The following is a 15,047-nucleotide window of genomic DNA, read 5'->3' as shown; positions in this document are numbered from 1 at the left end:
CCTGACCTATAACAGGGAGAAGTGCGTATTTAACAAGCACCGCCTAGCAATCCTTGGATACGTGGTGGAAAACGGGGTCATCGGCCCCGATCCAGACGGTATGCGTCCCCTCCTTGAACGTCCCCTACCCACTAGCATCAAAGCACTGAGAAGATGCTTAGGCTTCTTCTCGTACTATGCACAGTGGGTTCCCAATTACGCGGACAAAGCCCGTCTGCTCATAAAGTCTACCTCTTTTCCCCTGACAGCAGAGGCTCGCCTAGCCTTTGAAGGGATAAAAGCCGACATCGCGAAAGCCATGATGCACGCTGTCGATGAGTCCATCCCCTTCCAGGTGGAGAGTGATGCATCTGATTTCGCCCTGGCCGCCACACTTAACCAGGCGGGCAGGCCCATCGCCTTTTTCTCTCGCACCCTCCAAGGCCCTGAAATTCGGCACTCCTCTGTGGAAAAAGAGGCTCAGGCCATTGTGGAGACCGTCCGGCATTGGGGCCATTATTTGGCTGGAAAACGATTTACCCTGCTCACGGACCAGCGGTCCGTGGCCTTCATGTTCAACAACACGTTAAGGGGAAAAATAAGAATGATAAAATCTTGAGGTGGAGAATCGAACTCTCCACCTACAACTATGATATCATGTACCGTCCGGGGAAGCTCAATGAGCCCTCAGATGCCCTGTCGCGTGGAACATGTGCCAGTGTGTGCAGGAGGACCGGCTACAGGCCCTCCACAATGATCTCTGCCATCCGGGGATCACTCGGCTCTTCCATTTTGTAAAGGCCCGGAATCTGCCCTACTCCATAGAAGATGTCAGGTCAATAACTCGAAGCTGCCAGGTATGTGCAGAGTGCAAGCCGCACTTCTACCGGCCTGACAGGGCACACCTCATTAAGACCACTCGCCCTTTTGAACGACTGAGTGTCGATTTCAAGGGCCCCCTTCCTTCGACAGATTGGAATGTGTATTTCCTCAACGTGGTTGACGAGTACTCCCGATTCCCCTTTGCCATCCCCTGTTCTGACATGTCCTCTGCCACGGTCATCAAAGCCCTGCGGAGTCTTTTTACCCTGTTCGGCTACCCCAGTTATATCCATAGTGATAGGGGTTCGTCGCTTATGAGTGACGACTTGAGGCAATACCTGCTCTCTAAGGGAATTGCCTCAAGTAGGACTATGAGTTACAACCCCAGGGGTAACGGGCAGGTCGAGAGAGAAAATGCTGCAGTCTGGAAAGCTGTCTTACTGGCGTTAAGGTCTCGCGGTCTTCCAGTCTCCCGTTGGCAAGAGGTACTTTCTGATGCGCTACATTCAATCCGGTCCCTCCTGTGTACAGCAACCAACGCTACCCCACATGAGCGGATGTTTACCTTCCCCAGGAAGTCTTCCTCTGGGACCTCACTGCTGTCTTGGTTGACGTACTCAGGACCTGTCCTCCTGCGGCGGCATGTTAGGGCCCGCAAGTCCGACCCTTTGGTTGAACAGGTCCATCTCCTCCACGCCAACCCTCAATATGCCTATGTGGCATATCCTGATGGGCGAGAGGACACCGTCTCTATCGGAGATCTGGCGCCTGCAGGGGACCTGGAAACCCCCGTCACTCCCACACCCCTGGTTAGGATTCCTTTGCCCATTCTCTCCCCTCCTGACACGGCGGGGGCAGCATCGGGACCTCCACTTAATCCTCTTACTCCCGTGTACAGCTTGCCTGAGTCCAGGAGATTGTCGCCACCTCGAGGTCCACAGGTGCGTGAGGAACTGGAGGAGTCAGTGGACACCACCTCGGAGAGAGGGACACCACGGTCACCAGAACCGGCACTGGAGCCAGTGCTGCGGAGGTCGCAGAGATGGTGCGGACCTCCGATACGACTGAACCTGTGAACATATGGACAGTTTGTATTGTCTTTTTACCCCACCAGCCTTTGTTTTTAAAGGAGGGGTGATTGTGGTGAACCATAGATGGTTACCACTATGGGTACTTGTACATATGTTACTCTTGTTACTGTTGGGGTTAGGGTTGGGGAGTTCCACCTGTTAGCGTTGTTCTGTGGTACACTCCGTTTGGCTCCGCCCTCTTATAGGAGGATAAAGGTCACTGCTACTTCCTAGTGGCCCTTAGTCTGGGATAGTATTGTTAAGCAGTATGCTCTATTCTTGTTGCGAAGAAAAGCCTTTATTCCCGGGTACGACCTAGCCTCCCGAGTGGATTAATCGCGCATCAGGTTCATTAACAGAGAGAGAGAGAGGAACGGGGTCATTAACAGAGAGAGAGAGAGAAACGGAGTCATTAACAGACAGAGAGAGAGGAACAGAGTCATTAACAGAGAGAGAGAGAGGAACGGGGTCATTAATAGAGAGAGAGAGAGAAACGGAGTCATTAACAGAGAGAGAGAGAGGAACAGAGTCATTAACAGAGAGAGAGAGAGAAACAGTCATTAACAGAGAGAGAGAGAGGAACGGAGTCATTAACAGAGAGAGAGAGAGAGAAACAGGGTCATTAACAGAGAGAGAGAGAGAAACGGAGTCATTACCAGAGAGAGAGAGAGGAACGGAGTCATTAACAGAGAGAGAGAGAAACAGAGTCATTAACAGAGAGAGAGAGAGAAACAGAGTCATTAACAGAGAGAGAGAGAGAGAAACAGAGTCATTAACAGAGAGAGAGAGAGGAACGGAGTCATTAACAGAGAGAGAGAGAAACAGAGTCATTAACAGAGAGAGAGAGAGAAACGGAGTCATTAACAGAGAGAGAGAGAGGAACGGAGTCATTAACAGAGAGAGAGAGAGAGAAACAGAGTCATTAACAGAGAGAGAGAGAAACAGAGTCATTCACAGAGAGAGAGAGAGAAACGGAGTCATTAACAGAGAGAGAGAGAGAAACGGAGTCATTAACAGAGAGAGAGAGAGGAACGGAGTCATTAACAGAGAGAGAGAGAGAGAAACAGAGTCATTAACAGAGAGAGAGAGAGAAACGGAGTCATTAACAGAGAGAGAGAGAGAAACGGAGTCATTAACAGAGAGAGAGAGAAACGGAGTCATTAACAGAGAGAGAGAGAGAAACAGAGTCACTAACAGAGAGAGAGAGAGGAACGGAGTCATTAACAGAGAGAGAGAAACAGAGTCATTAACAGAGAGAGAGAGAGAGGAACGGAGTCATTAACAGAGAGAGAGAGAGGAACGGAGTCGTTAACAGAGAGAGAGAGAAACAGAGTCATTCACAGAGAGAGAGAGAGAAACGGAGTCATTAACAGAGAGAGAGAGAGAAACGGAGTCATTAACAGAGAGAGAGAGAGGAACGGAGTCATTAACAGAGAGAGAGAGAGAGAAACAGAGTCATTAACAGAGAGAGAGAGAGAAACAGAGTCATTAACAGAGAGAGAGAGAGAAACGGAGTCATTACCAGAGAGAGAGAGAGAGAAACAGAGTCACTAACAGAGAGAGAAAGAGAAACAGAGTCATTAACAGAGAGAGAGAGAGAAACGGAGTCATTACCAGAGAGAGAGAGAGAGAAACAGAGTCACTAACAGAGAGAGAAACGGAGTCATTAACAGAGAGAGAGAGAAACAGAGTCATTAACAGAGAGAGAGAGAGGAACGGAGTCATTAACAGAGAGAGAGAGAGGAACGGAGTCGTTAACAGAGAGAGAGAGAGAGAAACGGAGTCATTAACAGAGAGAGAGAGAGAAACAGAGTCATTAACAGAGAGAGAGAGAGAAACGGAGTCGTTAACAGAGAGAGAGAGAGGAACGGGGTCATTAACTGAGAGAGAGAGAGAGGAACGGAGACATTAACAGAGAGAGAGAGAGAAACAGAGTCATTAACAGAGAGAGAGAGAGAAACAGAGTCATTAACAGAGAGAGAGAGAGAAACAGAGTCATTAACAGAGAGAGAGAGAGAAACAGAGTCATTAACAGAGAGAGAGAGAGAAACGGAGTCGTTAACAGAGAGAGAGAGAGAGAAACGGAGTCATTAACAGAGAGAGAGAGAGAAACAGAGTCATTAACAGAGAGAGAGAGAGAAACAGAGTCATTAACAGAGAGAGAGAGAGAAACGGAGTCGTTAACAGAGAGAGAGAGAGGAACGGGGTCATTAACTGAGAGAGAGAGAGAGGAACGGAGACATTAACAGAGAGAGAGAGAGAAACAGAGTCATTAACAGAGAGAGAGAGAGAAACAGAGTCATTAACAGAGAGAGAGAGAGGAACGGAGTCGTTAACAGAGAGAGAGAGAGGAACGGGGTCATTAACTGAGAGAGAGAGAGAGGAACGGAGTCATTCACAGAGAGAGAGAGAGAAACAGAGTCATTAACAGAGAGAGAGAGGAACGGGGTCATTAACAGAGAGAGAGAGAGGAGCAGTGGGACCGCAGAGTCCAGTGCCAGCCTTTTGAGTTGATGTGGCTACCACTGCACGTTATGACTCCCAGTGAGAGAGATTCTGTGGGAAGGAGAAAGGAGGACAGCATGAGTTTGTGCGCTTGTATATCCTTGGCCCATACTGTGGATCCGAGTCTCCAGTCGCCTTGGGCTTCCACGCCATTGAATCAAGGCCTTGCTCCGTCAAGCCTGCCTGGTATCTGGTGTGTAGCAACCATCCCACGTTATAAAATCTCACACGCAAGTATTTCCCATCCCTTTAAATGAAATTTGGGACCTGGAGTGTCAGGACCCTCATGGACAAACCGAACTGCGACAAACTGGAATGGCACACTGCGATCATTGTCCGGGTGTTTCAATATTGATTCTGCTGACTGAAATGAGACCCGACTGGCTCAAGGATCAAGGTGGCGGTTACAGCTTCTATTGGAAAGGTGAACCAAAGGAAGATCACCATCTCCACAGGGTTGGCTTTGCCCTTTGAAACAAACTCGTTGACTGTCTCAGAGATTTCCCCTAATGGGATAAACAAACGCTTCTAAGCTCACCCCAGACCGAAACAAGTACACTACAATCCACTGAGTGTATGTCCCAATGCAGGAAGCTACAGATACATCCAAAGAGGAATATTATTCCAGCTCCAACAATCCATGGCTTGAGTCCCAACAGACGACAAGCTGATCCTCCTTGGCAACTTCCATGCCAGAGGTGGAAAGGACATAGATCTCTGGGGAAGTGAAATAAACAGAGGGTAAGGGAACACCAACAGTGCACTGCTTCTGGCAGAATGCCAAGAACTCAGCCTTAACATAACCAACTCCTTGTTCCATCAGAGAGACAAGTACAAGGCCTCATGATAACACCCTCACTCCAAGCACTGTCACTTACTCAACCGCATCATCATCCAAGCGAGGAACCGAAAGGACACGCGTATCAGCTATGTGTGACAGCAGCTGACGACTGCTGGGTGGACCACAATCTAATTCGCACTGTGATGAACATCAATATAACCCCAAAGCAGCGATAGCAACAGAAACAATGCCGCAGGAAAATCAATGCTGAGGCACTCAGAGATCTTGAATAGAGAGGCCTATTCAGCCAATGCCTCACTGCTAACCTGACAACTCTCGGTGACCCAGAGACACACAGGGTTCACAGCACCTGGCCTGCCCTCAAGTCCTCCATCGTCAGCACCTATAAAGAGAAGATTGGTCACAAGAGCAGGAAACACCGGGACTGGTTCAATGAGAATGACCAGGTAATGCAGGAGCTGATAAGCTGCAAGCACAATGCTTTTCCCTTGGGAATAGCAGCTGCTCCCCTTAGTTGAAGCGTCAGTCACGAGGGGACATAGGTTCAAGGTGTGGGGCAGGAGGTTTGGGGGGATGTGAGGAAAATCTTTTTTTACCCAGAGGGTGGTGACAGTCTGCAATGCGTTGCCTGCGAGGGTGGTGGAGGTGGGATGCCTCACATCCTTTAAAAAGTATCTGGATGAGCACTTGGTACGTCATAACGTTCAGGGCTGTGGGCCAAAAGATGGGATTAGGTGGGAGGTCAGGTGTTTCTCACGTGTCGGTGCAGACTCGATGGGCCGAAGGGCCTCTTCTGCGCTGTATGATTCTATGATCCTGAACCTGAAACAGCAATTCGAGAGCAAGGAACAGCTCTACAGATGGATGAAGGCTGAGGTCCAGCAAAAAACCCACGACCTAAAGAATGGATGGTGGGTGGAGAGAGAGCAGAAGATCCAGCAGTTCGCCGACAATCTCAGCATCACCGTTCATCATTAAAATGGCAATATTTTTGGAAGTCAGAAACAGGAGATGCTGGAGAAACTCAGCAGGTCTGACAGCATCTGTGGAGAGAGAATAGAGCCAACGTTTCGGATCCAGAATATTCTCCAATGTTTTTGATTCGGGTTCCATCATCCGCAGTATTTTGCCTTTATCTTAATACTCTGGAAGTGTTGTCTGAGAAGCACTGGGCTTGTGTCTATGGTTATTCCCCTTCTGATATTTAATTAATTTAATGGGCATTTCACTTTGTTTGTTTTCTGATACTAACAAGCAGATAAACTCTTGTAATCCCTGCATTCAAGTGATTATTTGATTTTATTTCTATTCCCCTGCCACAGTGACTTTGGAATCTTCTTGTTTGATGAAAAGGGCCTTCGCTGACTCACTGACACATCACTGTAACATGAATAAAAGATTTATCATATTGGTGGTAACTATCTTGCTCTGGGTGCAACTGAGACATTCAGAGTGATGACGCACTCACTGACCTTGTTCACAGTAGCAATGGGGGCACAGGAATTGGCTGCAGCCACTGCAAATCAGAAACATAGAAACTAGAAGCAGGAGGAGGCCATTCGGCCCTTCAAGCCTACTCCACCATTCATTTTGATCATGGCTGATCATCGAATTCAATATCCTGATTCCACCCTCCCCACCATATCCGTTGATCCCTTTAGCCCCAAGAGCTATATCTAATTTCTTCTTGAAATCTGTAGTTTTAGCCTCAACTACATCCGGTGGTAGTGAATTCCACACATTCACCACCCTCTGGGTGAAGAAATCTTTCCTCACCTCAGTCCTAAAATGTTTACCCCTTATTCTCAAACTATGACGCCTTCTGGACTCCCTCACCATTGGGAACATTCTTTCTGAATTTACCTTGTCTAAGCCTGTTTGAATTTTATAAGTCTTTCTGAGATCCCCCCTCACTCTTCTAAACTCCAGTGAATATAATCCTAACCAACTCAGTCTCTTCTCATATGACAGACCTGCCATCCCAGGAATCAGCCTGGTAAACCTTCGCTGGACACCCTCTATAGCAAGGACATCCTTCCTCAGATAAGACCACCAAAACTGCACACAATACTCCAGCTGCGGCCTCACCAGTGCCTTGTACAATTAGAGGAAACTCAGTCGATAGGTGGGATTCTCCGGCTCCAATACGGTGAGCCAGCCAAATATCCATTGACCTTGGCGGCACCGGTAAAAGAAATTCCCACCCAATGTTCGTGCTCCTGATCTACACCCAGTGATGGCAGTTGGGAGTGTGCAACAGGATTAGACTTGGCCGTGATGTCTAACATAGCTGAACAATCTACTGCCTCTTATTATCAGGACTTGTACCTAAATACTGGAATGCGACACAGTGTCTGTCGTCTGTAACACTGTATTTGTGTTAATGTGATTTGCCTGTTGAATGTGGTGGATAGTCAAAGTATAATAGTTTGTAGAAGTGAAATAATTGAATGTAAAGTATTTTCTATTGAATGACTGCCCACTCTTATATTGTACTTATTAAATCAGGATTCCTTTCACATTTTTCATTCTCCGTATGACCCCCATCTTGCTGTTTTATGGGCCTTTTTCTACTAGAAGGATGATTGATCCTGGGTACTGATTTCATTCCGCTGCTGTTTTTTCATTCATTCACAGGATATGCTCGCTAGGCCAGCATTTATTGTCTTTGAGAAGGTGGTGGTGAGCTGCCTTCTTGAACTGTTGCAGTCCCTGTGGTGTAGGTACACGCACAGTGCTGTTAAGGAGGGAGTTCCAGGACTTTGGCCCAGCCACAGTGAAGGAACGGTGATATAGTTCCAAGTGGATGGTGAGTGACTTGGAAGGGGACTTGCTGGTGGTGGTGCTTCCATGTATCTGCTGCCTTGTCCTTCGAGGTTGTAGAGGTCATGGATTTGGAAGGTGCCTTGGTGAGTTCCTGCAGTGGATCTTGTAGATGGTACACACTGCTGCCACCGTAGTGGAGGAAGAGAATGTTTAAGGTAGTGGATGGGGTGCCAATCAAGTGCCTTGCTTTATCTTGGATGGTGTTCAGCTTCTTGAGTGTTGTTGGAGCTGCACCCATCCGGGCAAGTGGAGGGTATTCCATCACACTCCTGACTCTGTCTTGTAGATGGAGGACTGGCTTTGGGGAGTCAGGAGGTGAGTTATTCTGTGTAGAATTCCCAGCCTCTGATCTGCTCTTGTAGCCACAGTATTTATAGGGCTAGTCTGGTTCAGGTTCTGGTCAATAGTAACCTCCAGAATGTTGATAGTGGGCGATTCACCAATGGTAATACCACTGAATGTCAAGGGAAGCTGGGTGGATTCTGTCTTGTTGGAGATGGTCCTTGCCTGGCCCTTGTGTGACATGAATGTTACTTGCCACTTATTCAGCTCAATCCTCAGCAAGGCAAACCAGTTCAAAATTTTCAAATCTCATTAAAAATCAGTAATACTGGCACCAATAATAATATGAAGGTTTGTAAGAGCAGGTTGAACGTGATTACTGGTATCTTTCATTTCCAGGTTTTACTGATTTTTCCTTTGCTGTAGATGGACATGAATTGCTTCAGTAACTGAGGAGTCATGAGTAATGCTGATTGTACAGTCATCAGTCAATGTACCCACTCTGACTCTGCGATAGAGGGAAGGTCATTAATGAAGCATCTAAAGATAGTTGGATAGGACACAAGATGAGGAACTCCCGCAGTGATGTCGTAGCATTGGGATAATTGACCACCATCTTCTTTTGTGCGAGGTATGACTCCAACCTGTGGAGAGTTTTTCCCTTGGCTCCCATTGACTTCAGTTTTGCTAGGGCTAATGATGCCACAGGTGGTCAAGTGCAGCCTTGATGTCGAGGGCAGTCACTCTCTGCTCACCTCTGGAATTCCGCTCCTTTTCTCATGTTTGGACCAAGGCTGTAATGAGGTCAGGAGCTGAGTGAGCCTGATGGAACCCAAACAGATTATTACTGAGGAAGTGTCAGCTTTGTCGATGACTCCCTCGATCATTTTGCTGATGATTGAGAGTTGACTGTTGGGATGGTAATTGACCACGTTGGATTTGTCCTGCTTTTTGTGTACAGGACATTCCTGGGCAGTTTTCCACATTGATGAGTAGATGCCAGTTTAGTAGCTGGAATGACTTGGCTAGGGCTAGGGATGCAGCTAGTTCTGGAGCACAGGTCTTCAATATCGTTTCTGGGATAGTGTCAGGGCCCGTAGCCTTTTCCCTAGCCAGTGCCTTCAGCCATTTCTGACTGAAGATGGTTGACTGACTAGCCATGTGTCAGATTTGGATTGAGCTGAGCTGAAATCTCCATTCACAACCCTCAAGGTGGAACACTCTGTTACTTCAAGGTACTCCACTGACTGGCTGGGAACTGACACATCTCAAACAAGTGCCCACGTCAAGCAAACCCTGCAGCTGTACTGCCAGTATGTTACCACTTGACCATCAGACTGTTTGATGCCTTTTAAAAATGATTTGGAAACAAATTAAAACATGCTACCGTGCAAAGGGACCTGGGGGTCCTTGTGCATGAGACACAAAAGCCCAGTCTGCAGGTACAACAGGTGATCAAGAAGGCAAATGGGATGTTGGCCTATATTGCGAAGGGGATAGAATATAAAAGCAGGGATGTCTTGATGCACCTGTACAGGGCATTGGTGAGGCCGCAGCTGGAATACTGTGTGCAGTATTGGTCCCCTTATATGAGGAAGGATATATTGGCATTGGAGGGAGTGCAGAGAAGGTTCACCAGGTTGATACCTGAGATGAGGGGTTTGGATTATGAGGAGAGGCTGAGGAGATTGGGTTTGTACTCGTTGGAGTTTAGAAGGATGAGGGGGGATCTTATGGAGACTTATAAGATAATGCGGGGGCTGGATAGGGTGGAGGCGGAGAGATTCTTTCCACTTAGTAAGGAAGTTAAAACTAGAGGACACAGCCTCAAAATAAAGGGGGGTCGGTTTAAGACAGAGTTGAGGAGGAACTTCTTCTCCCAGAGGGTGGTGAATCTCTGGAATTCTCTGCCCACTGAGGTGGTGGAGGCTACCTCGCTGAATATGTTTAAAGCGCGGATGGATGGATTCCTGAGCGGTAAGGGAATTAAGGGTTATGGGGATCAGGCGGGTAAGTGGTACTGATCCACGTCAGATCAGCCATGATCTTATTGAATGGCGGGGCAGGCTCGAGGGGCTAGATGGCCTACTCCTGCTCCTATTTCTTATGTTCTTATGTTCTTCTTAAAGAGAATTGGTCCTTAGCTTCAGAAATAATAGTGGACTGCACTGAGCGTGCACCTTGGGACGGCACAGTGGTTAGCATTGCTGCTTCACAGCGCCAGGGACCTGGGTTCGATTCCCGGCTTGGATCATTGTCTTCGTGGAGTTTGCACATTCTCCCCGTGTCTGCGTGGGTTTCCTCCGGGTGCTCCGGTTTCCTCCCACATTCTGAAAGACGTGCTGGTTAGGTGCATTGACCTGAACAGGGGCCGGAGTGTGGCGACTGGGGGAATTTCACAGTAACTTCATTGCAGTGTTAATGTAAGCCTTACTTGTGACTAATACATAAACTTTAACCTACACCACACAGACTGCAGTGCTTTAAGAAAGTGGTTCACCTTCACCACCACCTTCTGCAGGGCAACTTGAAATGGGCAATAAATACTGGCCTTACGAACGACGTCCATAGCCCATCAACGAATCTGATATGACTGACGGTTAACTCCAGGGATACAACTCGTGTTGGATGTTTTTCGTGAAGTTTCATCACCTTGATGGAGGTTATGGCAAAAACAGCAAGCGAGGCATGAGGAAGGATGTATTTGCACAATGAGCGATTTAGGGTCTGGAATGCATTGTCAGAGCATATAGAACAAGCAGGTTCAAAAGAGAATTGGATAAGTACCTGAAGAGAAATTGGAGGGCTTTGTTTATTTTTTTTAATGCTCCCATGTTCTTCTCACATAGACAAAGAACCCCTAGAGTGCAGGAGGAGGCCATTCAGGCCATCAAGCCTGCATCGACAAAAATCTCACCCAGGCCCTATCCCTGTCACCGTATTTACCCTGCTAATGGCCATTCAATCAACCCACACATCTTTTGAGTGTGGGAGGAAATCGGAGCACCCGAGGAAACCCACACAGGCACGGGGAGAGTGTGCAAACTCCACACACACAGTGGTCACCCAAGGATGGAATTGAACCCGGGTCCCTGGAGCTGTGAGGATGCAGTGCTAACTAACCACTGTGCCACCCCATCGGCACTGGAGCCTCACAGGGCAACCCATGGGTTTGATGCCCTGGCTACATGTGTGAGTCTGGCCTGGAATATAAGATGTCGGGAAGCTAAGTACACAAGGACAGGCTTGGAAGTGAGAAAAATTCTGGGAAATAAATCAGTATTAGGATGAAAACATTTCAAACAAATTGACATGGGGCTATATTCACAAATATTTCTGTGTGCAGAAATTCCTTTCATTTGTTGGCATTTGTAGTTTTGCGCTATGTTTCTGACCTAGTGCAGAAATATTACCCTTGTGGTTCTGCTAAGGTGTCTGTAGTTTAACTGGACCCTCAATCACATTCCCAACTGTTAGTGACCTTCACAGCGTTCCATTTGCATCGGGTCATTTTCCTCCTTTCATTTCTTCAGGCTTATAAATGGTTCCAGGTTTTATATCTCCGCTATTCCACCTGGGAGTCCTTTCCTGATGCTGGAAGGAGGAAGAGTTTCATGGCGTGGTCCCGAATGTGTCTTCTACTAGTTTGAACCGACATTTCCTGATCCTTACTCTCTTGGTTTAATTTAAAAGTGAGCCCCGGTCCTGGGCTCGAGCAGGAAACACGACTCACAAAGCACATCATCAGGAACTGTGGACGTGCAGCCGGTTATCATTTCCTTGTCGGCACGTGCAGTGCTTCCTGCCCTGAGCTTCCTCCAGTGCTGCTTTCCCCCTGAAGGAAGGGGGTCCTGGGATTGGCCAAGGCACTCTGTACTTACCTTTAAGACTCCACAAAACTCTCACCGCAGATAAATCGTCACCCCCCCCCTCCCCTCCACTGCCCCCAACAGAAAGAAAACAGCATTTTGTAAAAATAATTGCGTTAAAATTCATCATGAAGAACAAACCTTGTAAAGTACAATAAACACTGGGGTGAAAGTTGCTCTCTTTGCTAATTACTGAAAAATGTTTGCAATTTTCTGCTTGTATCATAAGCAGAGGGGGTGATGATGGGGTTGTGTCCCCAAAGCTTTTTGATTTGATTTATTATTGTCGCATGTATTAGAATACAGTGAAAAGTATTGTTTCTTGTGCGCTATACAGACAAAGCATACCATTCATAGAGAAGGAGAGAGTGCAGAATGTAATGTTACAGTCATAGCTAGGGTGTTGAGAAAGATCAGCTTAATACGCGGTAGGTCCATTCAAAAGTCTGATGGCAGCAGGGAAGAAACTGTTCTTGAGTCGATTAGTACTTGTCCTCGGACTTTTGTATCTTTTTCCTGACGGAAGAAGGTGGAAGAGAGAATGTCCGGGGTGCGTGGGATCCTTGATTATGCTGGCTGCTTTTCTGAGGCAGCGGGAAGTGTCGACAGAGTCAATGGATGGAAGGCTGGTTTGCGTGATGGATTGGGCTTCATTCACGATCCTTGGTGGTTTCTTGCAGTCTTGGGCAGAGCAGGAGCCATACCAAGCTGTGATACAACCAGAAAGAATGCTTTCTATGGTGTATCTGTAAAAGTTGGTGAGAGTCGTAGCGGACACGCTGAATTTCCTTAGTCTCCTGAGAAAGTAGAGACTTTCTGAACTATAGCATTGCTTTTGGCATGTTTTATGCCCCCGTTCCACCCCCCCCCCCCCCCCCCCCCCCCCACCACCCCACCTTCTCCCCTCACTCCAAATATTGGAAATATACAGAGATCACTCTCTCTGTATTTGGTTGCAGCGTTTGTTTGAATGTTTACATACCCCATGCATATAGCAAGCTGGAATAGTCATCAAAACTGTATTATAATATCAGGGTAGGCTTTACAAGTTGGTACTTTGAGTGCTGAGCTTCATGCAATGGGAATACACATTAGGAATTTTGATATGGAGATCGGCATCCCCTATTCGCGTGATGCTGATGCACATCGGAAATTCAGGGAGAAAGACCGGCACGGCCGATGGAATTCAGGAATGCAGAACAGGCCTGCCGATTCACAGCCTGGCTGCTTGTAGACTGTTCTCCTGCTGGACTGATGGGTGGAGGATCCACGCAGAAGCAGAATGACTCATGGCCCAATCGGCATTCCTATATCCCACAGCAGTGTACATTTTGCCAGTTAAAGGATGGTGAAGCTTTTTAAACCAAGCTTGAAACGTGGAGGTGGTGACCTGTGTGCTTTAGGGATAACTCACCATACCACAGAACACCACGGAGCAGGGTTCACTTGTGCACTTTATTCAGTCTGAGACAGAATGAGTTGGGTAACGGCTTTGGTGCTGTTCCAGTGAATCCCATAGAATCTCTGCAGTGCAGAAGGAGAACATTCAGCCCATCAAATCTGCATTGACTCTCCAAAAGGGCATCTTACCCAGGCCCTATCCCTGTAACCCCACTAATCCCCCTAACCTTGCTAAATTCATGCTAAATTCTCCCTCAGTGTACAGGTACTGGAGTCTGGTGACTGGGGGATTTTCACAGTAGCTTCATTGCAGTGTTAACGTAAGCCTACTCGTGACACTAATAATAAATAAATAACCTACATATCTTGGGACACTAAGGGGTAATTTAGCTTGGCCAAACCACTTAACCAGCACATATCCCATGCATATGTGGAGGAAATGTCCACTCCATCTGACGAAGGAGCAGCGCTATCAAATAAACCTGTTGGACTTTAACCTGGTGCTGTGAGACTTCTTACTATGTAGAGGAAACACAGATCTGGGGCGAACATGCAAACTCTGCACCGACAGTGACCCAAGCCGGGAATTGAACCCGGGTCCCTGGCGCTGTGAGGCAGCAGTGCTAACCACTGTGCCACCCAATCTATTCCACAGGTTGAATGGAGAAATTAAGCAGGTGGCTTTTCCAGGCTCTTACCATAGCCATAAATCTGACTTGCTGGCTGAAGGCTGTTCTAGCAAAGATCTGGAAGCAAGGGCCACACTATTCCCTCAGCAGCAGAGACACAGACAAAATGGGAGAAATCTGAAGACTGTATTCCAATCTCAGAAGGGAAAATACATTCAATAAAGCATTAAAATCTATGGCGTGAAAACTGTCCAATTGAAAAAAATTGGTTTGACAAAGAAATACGATGGTAAACATGCTGGAACTGAGTTGCAGTGCTCTGTAACCTTGACGACCTTCATTCCAATTGAAATCTCTCCCTCACACACTCTGCATGACAAAGACTGTTGCTTTTATCAGTCACTTATCTGCTTCTGCTTACCTTTCCCATGCACTGCTAACTCTTGCCTCGCCCTCCTCCCTTTCCCAGTCTGGCAGAAGATCAGTACCTAGTGGGAGCAAAGCAAAAGGAAGAAATCTGCCTGAGTCATAGAGGTTTACAGCATGGAAACAGGCCCTTCAGCCCAACTTGTCCATGCTGCCCTTTTTTTAAACCCCTAAGCTAATCCCAATTGCCCGCATTTGGCCCAAAGATGTGCGGGTTAGGTTGATTGGCTAGGTTAAAAATTGTCCCTTAGAGTCCTGGGATGCGTAGGTTAGAGGGATTAGCGGGTAGAATATGTGGGGGTAGGGCCTGGGTGGGATTGTGGTCGGTGCAGACTCGATGGGCCGAATGGCCTCCTTCTGCACTGTAGGGTTTCTATGTTTCTATGTTTCTATCCCTCTATACCCATCGTACCCATGTAACTGTCTAAATGCTTTT

Source organism: Mustelus asterias, chromosome 2, assembly GCF_964213995.1.
Source record: "Mustelus asterias chromosome 2, sMusAst1.hap1.1, whole genome shotgun sequence".
Lineage (NCBI taxonomy): Eukaryota > Metazoa > Chordata > Chondrichthyes > Carcharhiniformes > Triakidae > Mustelus > Mustelus asterias.
This window is presented reverse-complemented; position numbering follows the sequence as displayed.